Below are 12,516 nucleotides of genomic sequence, written 5' to 3' on the forward strand. Positions count from 1 at the left end.
GCATTAGCAGGCTCTTCCAGCATTAGCAGGCTCTTCCAGCATTAACAGGCTCTTCACTAGCCTCAGGCAGAGAGTGGAGAATACGTGTAACTCACAGCATTAACAGGCTCTTCCAGCATTAGCAGACTCTTCCAGCATTAGCAAGCTCTTCCAGCATTAGCAGGCTCTTCCAGCATTAGCAGGCTCTTCCAGCATTAGCAGGCTCTTCCAGCATTAGCAGACTCTTCCAGCATTAGCAGGCTCTTCCAGCATTAACAGGCTCTTCACTAGCCTAAGGCAGAGAGTGGAGAATACGTGTAACTCACAGCATTAGCAGACTCTTCCAGCATTAGCAGGCTCTTCCAGCATTAGCAGGTTCTTCACTAGCCTAAGGCAGAGATAGGAGAATACGTGTAACTCACAGCATTAGCAGGCTCTTCCAGCATTAGCAGGCTCTTTACTAGCCTCAGGCAGAGAGTGGAGGATACGTGTAACTCACAGCATTAACAGGCTCTTCCAGCATTAGCAGGCTCTTCCAGCATTAGCAGGTTCTTCACTAGCCTAAGGCAGAGAGTGGAGAATACGTGTAACTCACAGCATTAACAGGCTCTTCCAGCATTAACAGGCTCTTCCAGCATTAGCAGACTCTTCCAGCATTAGCAGGCTCTTCCAGCATTAACAGGCTCTTCACTAGCCTAAGGCAGAGAGTGGAGAATACGTGTAACTCACAGCATTAGCAGACTCTTCCAGCATTAGCAGGCTCTTCCAGCATTAGCAGGTTCTTCACTAGCCTAAGGCAGAGAGTGGAGAATACGTGTAACTCACAGCATTAACAGGCTCTTCCAGCATTAACAGGCTCTTCCAGCATTAACAGGCTCTTCCAGCATTAGCAGACTCTTCCAGCATTAGCAGGCTCTTCCAGCATTAACAGGCTCTTCACTAGCCTCAGGCAGAGAGTGGAGGATACGTGTAACTCAGCATTAGCAGGCTCTTCCAGCATTAGCAGGCTCTTCCAGCATTAGCAGGCTCTTCCAGCATTAGCAGGCTCTTCCAGCATTAACAGGCTCTTCCAGCATTAACAGGCTCTTCACTAGCCTCAGGCAGAGAGTGGAGGATACGTGTAACTCAGCATTAGCAGGCTCTTCCAGCATTAGCAGGCTCTTCCAGCATTAGCAGGCTCTTCCAGCATTAGCAGACTCTTCCAGCATTAGCAGGCTCTTCCAGCATTAGCAGGCTCTTCCAGCATTAGCAGGCTCTTCCAGCATTAGCAGGCTCTTCCAGCATTAGCAGGCTCTTCCCGCATTAGCAGGTTCTTCACTAGCCTCAGGCAGAGAGTGGAGAATACGTGTAACTCACAGCATTAGCAGGCTCTTCCAGCATTAGCAGGCTCTTCCAGCATTAGCAGGCTCTTCCCGCATTAGCAGGTTCTTCACTAGCCTCAGGCAGAGAGTGGAGAATACGTGTAACTCACAGCATTAGCAGGCTCTTCCAGCATTAGCAGGCTCTTCCAGCATTAGCAGGTTCTTCACTAGCCTCAGGCAGAGAGTGGAGAATACATGTAACTCACAGCATTAGCAGGCTCTTCCAGCATTAGCAGGTTCTTCACTAGCCTCAGGCAGAGAGTGGAGGATACGTGTAACTCACAGCATTAGCAGGCTCTTCCAGCATTAGCAGGCTCTTCCAGCATTAGCAGGCTCTTCACTAGCCTCAGGCAGAGAGTGGAGGATACGTGTAACTCACAGCATTGGCAGGCTCTTCCAGCATTAGCAGGCTCTTCCAGCATTAGCAGGCTCTTCACTAGCCTCAGGCAGAGAGTGGAGGATACGTGTAACTCACAGCATTAGCAGGCTCTTCCAGCATTAGCAGGCTCTTCCAGCATTAGCAGGCTCTTCCAGCATTAGCAGGCTCTTCACTAACCTCAGGCAGAGAGTGGAGGATATGTGTAACTCAACATTAGCAGGCTCTTCCAGCATTAGCAGACTCTTCCAGCATTAGCAGGTTCTTCCAGCATTAGCAGGCTCTTCCAGCATTAGCAGGTTCTTCACTAACCTCAGGCAGAGAGTGGAGGATACGTGTAACTCAGCATTAGCAGGCTCTTCCAGCATTAGCAGGCTCTTCCAGCATTAGCAGGCTCTTCCAGCATTAGCAAGCTCTTCCAGCATTAGCAGGCTCTTCCAGCATTAGCAGGCTCTTCCAGCATTAGCAAGCTCTTCCAGCATTAGCAGGCTCTTCCAGCATTAGCAGGTTCTTCACTAACCTCAGGCAGAGAGTGGAGGATACGTGTAACTCAGCATTAGCAGGCTCTTCCAGCATTAGCAGGCTCTTCCAGCATTAGCAAGCTCTTCCAGCATTAGCAGGCTCTTCCAGCATTAGCAGGTTCTTCACTAGCCTCAGGCAGAGAGTGGAGGATACGTGTAACTCAGCATTAGCAGGCTCTTCCAGCATTAGCAGGCTCTTCCAGCATTAGCAGGCTCTTCACTAGCCTCAGGCAGAGAGTGGAGGATACGTGTAACTCACAGCATTAGCAGGCTCTTCCAGCATTAGCAGGCTCTTCACTAGCCTCAGACAGAGAGTGGAGGATACGTGTAACTCAGCATTAGCAGGCTCTTCCAGCATTAGAAGGCTCTTCCAGCATTAGCAGGTTCTTCACTAGCCTCAGGCAGAGAGTGGAGAATACGTGTAACTCACAGCATTAGCAGGCTCTTCCAGCATTAGCAGGCTCTTCCAGCATTAGCAGGCTCTTCACTAGCCTCAGGCAGAGAGTGGAGGATACGTGTAACTCACAGCATTAGTAGGCTCTTCCAGCATTAGCAGACTCTTCCAGCATTAGCAGGTTCTTCACTAGCCTCAGGCAGAGAGTGGAGGATACGTGTAACTCAGCATTAGCCGGCTCTTCCAGCATTAGCAGACTCTTCCAGCATTAGCAGGCTCTTCCAGCATTAGCAGGCTCTTCACTAGCCTCAGGCAGAGAGTGGAGGATACGTGTAACTCACAGCATTAGCAGGCTCTTCCAGCATTAGCAGGCTCTTCACTAGCCTCAGGCAGAGAGTGGAGGATACGTGTAACTCACAGCATTAGCAGGCTCTTCCAGCATTAGCAGGCTCTTCCAGCATTAGCAGGCTCTTCCAGCATTAGCAGGCTCTTCACTAGCCTCAGGCAGAGAGTGGAGGATACGTGTAACTCACAGCATTAGCAGGCTCTTCCAGCATTAGCAGGCTCTTCCAGCATTAGCAGGCTCTTCCAGCATTAGCAGGCTCTTCCAGCATTAGCAGGCTCTTCCAGCATTAGCAGGCTCTTCACTAGCCTCAGGCAGAGAGTGGAGGATACGTGTAACTCAGCATTAGCAGGCTCTTCCAGCATTAGCAGGCTCTTCCAGCATTAGCAGGCTCTTCCAGCATTAGCAGGTTCTTCACTAGCCTCAGGCAGAGAGTGGAGGATACGTGTAACTCACAGCATTAGCAGGCTCTTCCAGCATTAGCAGGTTCTTCACTAGCCTCAGGCAGAGAGTGGAGGATACGTGTAACTCAGCATTAGCAGGCTCTTCCAGCATTAGCAGGTTCTTCACTAGCCTCAGGCAGAGAGTGGAGGATACGTGTAACTCACAGCATTAGCAGGCTCTTCCAGCATTAGCAGACTCTTCCAGCATTAGCAGGCTCTTCCAGCATTAGCAGGCTCTTCACTAGCCTCAGGCAGAGAGTGGAGGATACGTGTAACTCAGCATTAGCAGGCTCTTCCAGCATTAGCAGGCTCTTCCAGCATTAGCAGGCTCTTCACTAGCCTCAGGCAGAGAGTGGAGGATACGTGTAACTCACAGCATTAGCAGGCTCTTCCAGCATTAGCAGGCTCTTCCAGCATTAGCAGGTTCTTCACTAGCCTCAGGCAGAGAGTGGAGAATACGTGTAACTCAGCATTAGCAGGCTCTTCACTAGCCTCAGGCAGAGAGTGGAGGATACGTGTAACTCACAGCATTAGCAGGCTCTTCCAGCATTAGCAGGCTCTTCCAGCATTAGCAGGTTCTTCACTAGCCTCAGGCAGAGAGTGGAGGATACGTGTAACTCACAGCATTAGCAGGCTCTTCCAGCATTAGCAGGCTCTTCCAGCATTAGCAGGTTCTTCACTAGCCTCAGGCAGAGAGTGGAGGATACGTGTAACTCACAGCATTAGCAGGCTCTTCCAGCATTAGCAGGCTCTTCCAGCATTAGCAGGCTCTTCACTAGCCTAAGGCAGAGAGTGGAGGATACGTGTAACTCAGCATTAGCAGGCTCTTCCAGCATTAGCAGGCTCTTCCAGCATTAGCAGGCTCTTCACTAGCCTCAGGCAGAGAGTGGAGGATACGTGTAACTCACAGCATTAGCAGGCTCTTCCAGCATTAGCAGGCTCTTCCAGCATTAGCAGGCTCTTCACTAGCCTCAGGCAGAGAGTGGAGGATACGTGTAACTCACAGCATTAGCAGTCTCTTCCAGCATTAGCAGGCTCTTCCAGCATTAGCAGGCTCTTCCAGCATTAGCAGGCTCTTCCAGCATTAGCAGGCTCTTCACTAGCCTCAGACAGAGAGTGGAGGATACGTGTAACTCAGCATTAGCAGGCTCTTCCAGCATTAGCAGGCTCTTCCAGCATTAGCAGGCTCTTCACTAGCCTCAGGCAGAGAGTGGAGGATACGTGTAACTCACAGCATTAGCAGGCTCTTCCAGCATTAGCAGACTCTTCCAGCATTAGCAGGCTCTTCCAGCATTAGCAGGCTCTTCACTAGCCTCAGGCAGAGAGTGGAGGATACGTGTAACTCAGCATTAGCAGGCTCTTCCAGCATTAGCAGGCTCTTCCAGCATTAGCAGGCTCTTCACTAGCCTCAGGCAGAGAGTGGAGGATACGTGTAACTCAGCATTAGCAGGCTCTTCCAGCATTAGCAGGCTCTTCCAGCATTAGCAGGCTCTTCACTAGCCTCAGACAGAGAGTGGAGGATACGTGTAACTCAGCATTAGCAGGCTCTTCCAGCATTAGCAGGCTCTTCCAGCATTAGCAGGTTCTTCACTAGCCTCAGGCAGAGAGTGGAGGATACGTGTAACTCACAGCATTAGCAGGCTCTTCCAGCATTAGCAGGCTCTTCACTAGCCTCAGACAGAGAGTGGAGGATACGTGTAACTCAGCATTAGCAGGCTCTTCCAGCATTAGCAGGCTCTTCCAGCATTAGCAGGCTCTTCCAGCATTAGCAGGTTCTTCACTAGCCTCAGGCAGAGAGTGGAGGATACGTGTAACTCACAGCATTAGCAGACTCTTCCAGCATTAGCAGACTCTTCCAGCATTAGCAGGCTCTTCCAGCATTAGCAGGCTCTTCCAGCATTAGCAGGCTCTTCCAGCATTAGCAGGTTCTTCACTAGCCTCAGGCAGAGAGTGGAGGATACGTGTAACTCACAGCATTAGCAGGCTCTTCCAGCATTAGCAGGCTCTTCACTAGCCTCAGACAGAGAGTGGAGGATACGTGTAACTCAGCATTAGCAGGCTCTTCCAGCATTAGCAGGCTCTTCCAGCATTAGCAGGCTCTTCCAGCATTAGCAGGTTCTTCCAGCATTAGCAGGTTCTTCACTAGCCTCAGGCAGAGAGTGGAGGATACGTGTAACTCAGCATTAGCAGGCTCTTCCAGCATTAGCAGACTCTTCCAGCATTAGCAGGCTCTTCACTAGCCTCAGGCAGAGAGTGGAGGATACGTGTAACTCAGCATTAGCAGGCTCTTCCAGCATTAGCAGGCTCTTCCAGCATTAGCAGGCTCTTCACTAGCCTCAGGCAGAGAGTGGAGGATACGTGTAACTCACAGCATTAGCAGGCTCTTCCAGCATTAGCAGGCTCTTCACTAGCCTCAGGCAGAGAGTGGAGGATACGTGTAACTCACAGCATTAGCAGGCTCTTCCAGCATTAGCAGGCTCTTCACTAGCCTCAGGCAGAGAGTGGAGGATACGTGTAACTCACAGCATTAGCAGGCTCTTCCAGCATTATCAAGCTCTTCACTAGCCTCAGGCAGAGAGTGGAGGATACGTGTAACTCAGCATTAGCAGGCTCTTCCAGCATTAGCAGGCTCTTCCAGCATTAGCAGGCTCTTCACTAGCCTCAGGCAGAGAGTGGAGGATACGTGTAACTCAGCATTAGCAGGCTCTTCCAGCATTAGCAGACTCTTCCAGCATTAGCAGGCTCTTCACTAGCCTCAGGCAGAGAGTGGAGGATACGTGTAACTCACAGCATTAGCAGACTCTTCCAGCATTAGCAGGCTCTTCACTAGCCTCAGGCAGAGAGTGGAGGATACGTGTAACTCAGCATTAGCAGGCTCTTCCAGCATTAGCAGGCTCTTCCAGCATTAGCAGGCTCTTCACTAGCCTCAGGCAGAGAGTGGAGGATACGTGTAACTCAGCATTAGCAGGCTCTTCCAGCATTAGCAGACTCTTCCAGCATTAGCAGGCTCTTCACTAGCCTCAGGCAGAGAGTGGAGGATACGTGTAACTCAGCATTAGCAGGCTCTTCCAGCATTAGCAGGCTCTTCCAGCATTAGCAGGCTCTTCACTAGCCTCAGGCAGAGAGTGGAGGATACGTGTAACTCACAGCATTAGCAGGCTCTTCCAGCATTATCAAGCTCTTCCAGCATTAGCAGGCTCTTCCAGCATTAACAGGCTCTTCCAGCATTAGCAGGCTCTTCCAGCATTAGCAGGCTCTTCACTAGCCTCAGGCAGAGAGTGGAGAATACGTGTAACTCAGCATTAGCAGGCTCTTCCAGCATTAGCAGGCTCTTCCAGCATTAGCAGGCTCTTCCAGCATTAGCAGGCTCTTCCAGCATTAGCAGGCTCTTCACTAGCCTCAGGCAGAGAGTGGAGGATACGTGTAACTCAGCATTAGCAGGCTCTTCCAGCATTAGCAGGCTCTTCCAGCATTAGCAGGCTCTTCCAGCATTAGCAGGCTCTTCCCGCATTAGCAGGTTCTTCACTAGCCTCAGGCAGAGAGTGGAGAATACGTGTAACTCACAGCATTAGCAGGCTCTTCCAGCATTAGCAGGCTCTTCCAGCATTAGCAGGTTCTTCACTAGCCTCAGGCAGAGAGTGGAGAATACATGTAACTCACAGCATTAGCAGGCTCTTCCAGCATTAGCAGGTTCTTCACTAGCCTCAGGCAGAGAGTGGAGGATACGTGTAACTCACAGCATTAGCAGGCTCTTCCAGCATTAGCAGGCTCTTCCCGCATTAGCAGGTTCTTCACTAGCCTCAGGCAGAGAGTGGAGAATACGTGTAACTCACAGCATTAGCAGGCTCTTCCAGCATTAGCAGGCTCTTCACTAGCCTCAGGCAGAGAGTGGAGAATACATGTAACTCACAGCATTAGCAGGCTCTTCCAGCATTAGCAGGTTCTTCACTAGCCTCAGGCAGAGAGTGGAGGATACGTGTAACTCACAGCATTGGCAGGCTCTTCCAGCATTAGCAGGCTCTTCCAGCATTAGCAGGCTCTTCACTAGCCTCAGGCAGAGAGTGGAGGATACGTGTAACTCACAGCATTAGCAGGCTCTTCCAGCATTAGCAGGCTCTTCCAACATTAGCAGGCTCTTCACTAACCTCAGGCAGAGAGTGGAGGATACGTGTAACTCAACATTAGCCGGCTCTTCCAGCATTAGCAGACTCTTCCAGCATTAGCAGGTTCTTCCAGCATTAGCAGGCTCTTCCAGCATTAGCAGGCTCTTCACAAGCCTCAGGCAGAGAGTGGAGGATACGTGTAACTCAGCATTAGCAGGCTCTTCCAGCATTAGCAGGCTCTTCCAGCATTAGCAAGCTCTTCCAGCATTAGCAGGCTCTTCCAGCATTAGCAGGTTCTTCACTAACCTCAGGCAGAGAGTGGAGGATACGTGTAACTCAACATTAGCAGGCTCTTCCAGCATTAGCAGGCTCTTCCAGCATTAGCAGGCTCTTCCAGCATTAGCAGGCTCTTCCAGCATTAGCAGGCTCTTCACTAGCCTCAGGCAGAGAGTGGAGGATACGTGTAACTCAGCATTAGCAGGCTCTTCCAGCATTAGCAGGCTCTTCCAGCATTAGCAGGCTCTTCCAGCATTAGCAGGTTCTTCACTAGCCTAAGGCAGAGAGTGGAGGATACGTGTAACTCACAGCATTAGCAGGCTCTTCCAGCATTAGCAGGCTCTTCCAGCATTAGCAGGTTCTTCACTACCCTCAGGCAGAGAGTGGAGGATACGTGTAACTCACAGCATTAGCAGGCTCTTCCAGCATTAGCAGGCTCTTCACTAGCCTCAGGCAGAGAGTGGAGGATACGTGTAACTCAGCATTAGCAGACTCTTCCAGCATTAGCAGGTTCTTCACTAGCCTCAGGCAGAGAGTGGAGGATACGTGTAACTCACAGCATTAGCAGGCTCTTCCAGCATTAGCAGACTCTTCCAGCATTAGCAGACTCTTCCAGCATTAGCAGGTTCTTCACTAGCCTCAGGCAGAGAGTGGAGGATACGTGTAACTCAGCATTAGCAGGCTCTTCCAGCATTAGCAGGCTCTTCCAGCATTAGCAGGTTCTTCACTAGCCTCAGGCAGAGAGTGGAGGATACGTGTAACTCACAGCATTAGCAGGCTCTTCCAGCATTAGCAGGCTCTTCACTAGCCTCAGGCAGAGAGTGGAGGATACGTGTAACTCAGCATTAGCAGACTCTTCCAGCATTAGCAGGTTCTTCACTAGCCTCAGGCAGAGAGTGGAGAATACGTGTAACTCAGCATTAGCAGGCTCTTCCAGCATTAGCAGGCTCTTCCAGCATTAGCAGACTCTTCCAGCATTAGCAGGTTCTTCACTAGCCTCAGGCAGAGAGTGGAGAATACGTGTAACTCACAGCATTAGCAGGCTCTTCCAGCATTAGCAGGCTCTTCCAGCATTAGCAGGTTCTTCACTAGCCTCAGGCAGAGAGTGGAGAATACGTGTAACTCACAGCATTAGCAGGCTCTTCCAGCATTAGCAGGCTCTTCCAGCATTAGCAGGCTCTTCACTAGCCTCAGGCAGAGAGTGGAGGATACGTGTAACTCAGCATTAGCAGGCTCTTCCAGCATTAGCAGGCTCTTCCAGCATTAGCAGTCTCTTCCAGCATTAGCAGGTTCTTCACTAGCCTCAGGCAGAGAGTGGAGAATACGTGTAACTCACAGCATTAGCAGGCTCTTCCAGCATTAGCAGGCTCTTCACTAGCCTCAGGCAGAGAGTGGAGGATACGTGTAACTCAGCATTAGCAGGCTCTTCCAGCATTAGCAGTCTCTTCCAGCATTAGCAGGCTCTTCCAGCATTAGCAGACTCTTCCAGCATTAGCAGTCTCTTCCAGCATTAGCAGGCTCTTCACTAGCCTCAGGCAGAGAGTGGAGGATACGTGTAAATCACAGCATTAGCAGGCTCTTCCAGCATTAGCAGGCTCTTCCAGCATTAGCAGACTCTTCCAGCATTAGCAGTCTCTTCCAGCATTAGCAGGCTCTTCACTAGCCTCAGGCAGAGAGTGGAGGATACGTGTAACTCAGCATTAGCAGGCTCTTCCAGCATTAGCAGGCTCTTCTAGCATTAGCAGGTTCTTCACTAGCCTCAGGCAGAGAGTGGAGAATACGTGTAACTCACAGCATTAGCAGGCTCTTCCAGCATTAGCAGGCTCTTCACTAGCCTCAGGCAGAGAGTGGAGGATACGTGTAACTCAGCATTAGCAGGCTCTTCCAGCATTAGCAGTCTCTTCCAGCATTAGCAGGCTCTTCCAGCATTAGCAGACTCTTCCAGCATTAGCAGTCTCTTCCAGCATTAGCAGGCTCTTCACTAGCCTCAGGCAGAGAGTGGAGGATACGTGTAAATCACAGCATTAGCAGGCTCTTCCAGCATTAGCAGGCTCTTCCAGCATTAGCAGACTCTTCCAGCATTAGCAGTCTCTTCCAGCATTAGCAGGCTCTTCACTAGCCTCAGGCAGAGAGTGGAGGATACGTGTAACTCAGCATTAGCAGGCTCTTCCAGCATTAGCAGGCTCTTCTAGCATTAGCAGGTTCTTCACTAGCCTCAGGCAGAGAGTGGAGAATACGTGTAACTCACAGCATTAGCAGGCTCTTCCAGCATTAGCAGGCTCTTCACTAGCCTCAGGCAGAGAGTGGAGGATACGTGTAACTCACAGCATTAGCAGGCTCTTCCAGCATTAACAGGCTCTTCCAGCATTAGCAGGCTCTTTCAGCATTAGCAGGCTCTTCCAGCATCAGCAGGCTCTTCCAGCATTAGCAGGTTCTTCACTAGCCTCAGGCAGAGAGTGGAGAATACATGTAACTCACAGCATTAGCAGGCTCTTCCAGCATTAACAGGCTCTTCCAGCATTAGCAGGCTCTTTCAGCATTAGCAGGCTCTTCCAGCATCAGCAGGCTCTTCCAGCATTAGCAGGTTCTTCACTAGCCTCAGGCAGAGAGTGGAGGATACGTGTAACTCAGCATTAGCAGGCTCTTCCAGCATTAGCAGGCTCTTCCAGCATTAGCAGGCTCTTCACTAGCATCAGGCAGAGAGTGGAGGATACGTGTAACTCAGCATTAGCAGGCTCTTCCAGCATTAGCAGGCTCTTCCAGCATTAGCAGGCTCTTCCAGCATTAGCAGGTTCTTCACTAGCCTCAGGCAGAGAGTGGAGGATACGTGTAACTCAGCATTAGCAGGCTCTTCCAGCATTAGCAGGTTCTTCACTAGCCTCAGGCAGAGAGTGGAGGATACGTGTAACTCACAGCATTAGCAGGCTCTTCCAGCATTAGCAGGCTCTTCACTAGCCTCAGACAGAGAGTGGAGGATACGTGTAACTCAGCATTAGCAGGCTCTTCCAGCATTAGCAGGCTCTTCCAGCATTAGCAGGCTCTTCACTAGCCTCAGGCAGAGAGTGGAGGATACGTGTAACTCACAGCATTAGCAGGCTCTTCCAGCATTAGCAGGCTCTTCACTAGCCTCAGGCAGAGAGTGGAGGATACGTGTAACTCAGCATTAGCAGGCTCTTCCAGCATTAGCAGGCTCTTCCAGCATTAGCAGGCTCTTCCAGCATTAGCAGATTCTTCACTAGCCTCAGGCAGAGAGTGGAGGATACGTGTAACTCAGCATTAGCAGGCTCTTCCAGCATTAGCAGGCTCTTCCAGCATTAGCAGGCTCTTCACTAGCCTCAGACAGAGAGTGGAGGATACGTGTAACTCACAGCATTAGCAGGCTCTTCCAGCATTAGCAGGCTCTTCACTAGCCTCAGGCAGAGAGTGGAGGATACGTGTAACTCAGCATTAGCAGGCTCTTCCAGCATTAGCAGGCTCTTCACTAGCCTCAGGCAGAGAGTGGAGGATACGTGTAACTCAGCATTAGCAGGCTCTTCACTAGCCTCAGGCAGAGAGTGGAGAACACGTGTAACTCACAGCATTAGCAGGCTCTTCCAGCATTAGCAGGCTCTTCCAGCATTAGCAGGCTCTTCAATAGCCTCAGGCAGAGAGTGGAGGATACGTGTAACTCAGCATTAGCAGGTTCTTCACTAGCCTCAGGCAGAGAGTGGAGAATACGTGTAACTCACAGCATTAGCAGGCTCTTCCAGCATTAGCAGACTCTTCCAGCATTAGCAGGTTCTTCACTAGCCTCAGGCAGAGAGTGGAGGATACGTGTAACTCAGCATTAGCCGGCTCTTCCAGCATTAGCAGGCTCTTCCAGCATTAGCAGGTTCTTCACTAGCCTCAGGCAGAGAGTGGAGGATACGTGTAACTCAGCATTAGCCGGCTCTTCCAGCATTAGCAGACTCTTCCAGCATTAGCAGGCTCTTCCAGCATTAGCAGGCTCTTCACTAGCCTCAGGCAGAGAGTGGAGGATACGTGTAACTCACAGCATTAGCAGGCTCTTCCAGCATTAGCAGGCTCTTCACTAGCCTCAGGCAGAGAGTGGAGGATACGTGTAACTCACAGCATTAGCAGGCTCTTCCAGCATTAGCAGGCTCTTCCAGCATTAGCAGACTCTTCCAGCATTAGCAGGTTCTTCCAGCATTAGCAGGCTCTTCCAGCATTAGCAGGCTCTTCACTAGCCTCAGGCAGAGAGTGGAGGATACGTGTAACTCAGCATTAGCAGGCTCTTCCAGCATTAGCAGGCTCTTCCAGCATTAGCAAGCTCTTCCAGCATTAGCAGGCTCTTCCAGCATTAGCAGGTTCTTCACTAACCTCAGGCAGAGAGTGGAGGATACGTGTAACTCAACATTAGCAGGCTCTTCCAGCATTAGCAGGCTCTTCCAGCATTAGCAGGCTCTTCCAGCATTAGCAGGCTCTTCCAGCATTAGCAGGCTCTTCACTAGCCTCAGGCAGAGAGTGGAGGATACGTGTAACTCACAGCATTAGCAGGCTCTTCCAGCATTAGCAGACTCTTCCAGCATTAGCAGGTTCTTCACTAGCCTCAGGCAGAGAGTGGAGGATACGTGTAACTCAGCATTAGCCGGCTCTTCCAGCATTAGCAGACTCTTCCAGCATTAGCAGGCTCTTCCAGCATTAGCAGGCTCTTCACTAGCCTCAGGCAGAGAGTGGAGGA

The sequence above is a fragment of the Scardinius erythrophthalmus genome (assembly GCF_964197995.2).
Source record: "Scardinius erythrophthalmus genome assembly, chromosome: 15".
NCBI lineage: Eukaryota > Metazoa > Chordata > Actinopteri > Cypriniformes > Leuciscidae > Scardinius > Scardinius erythrophthalmus.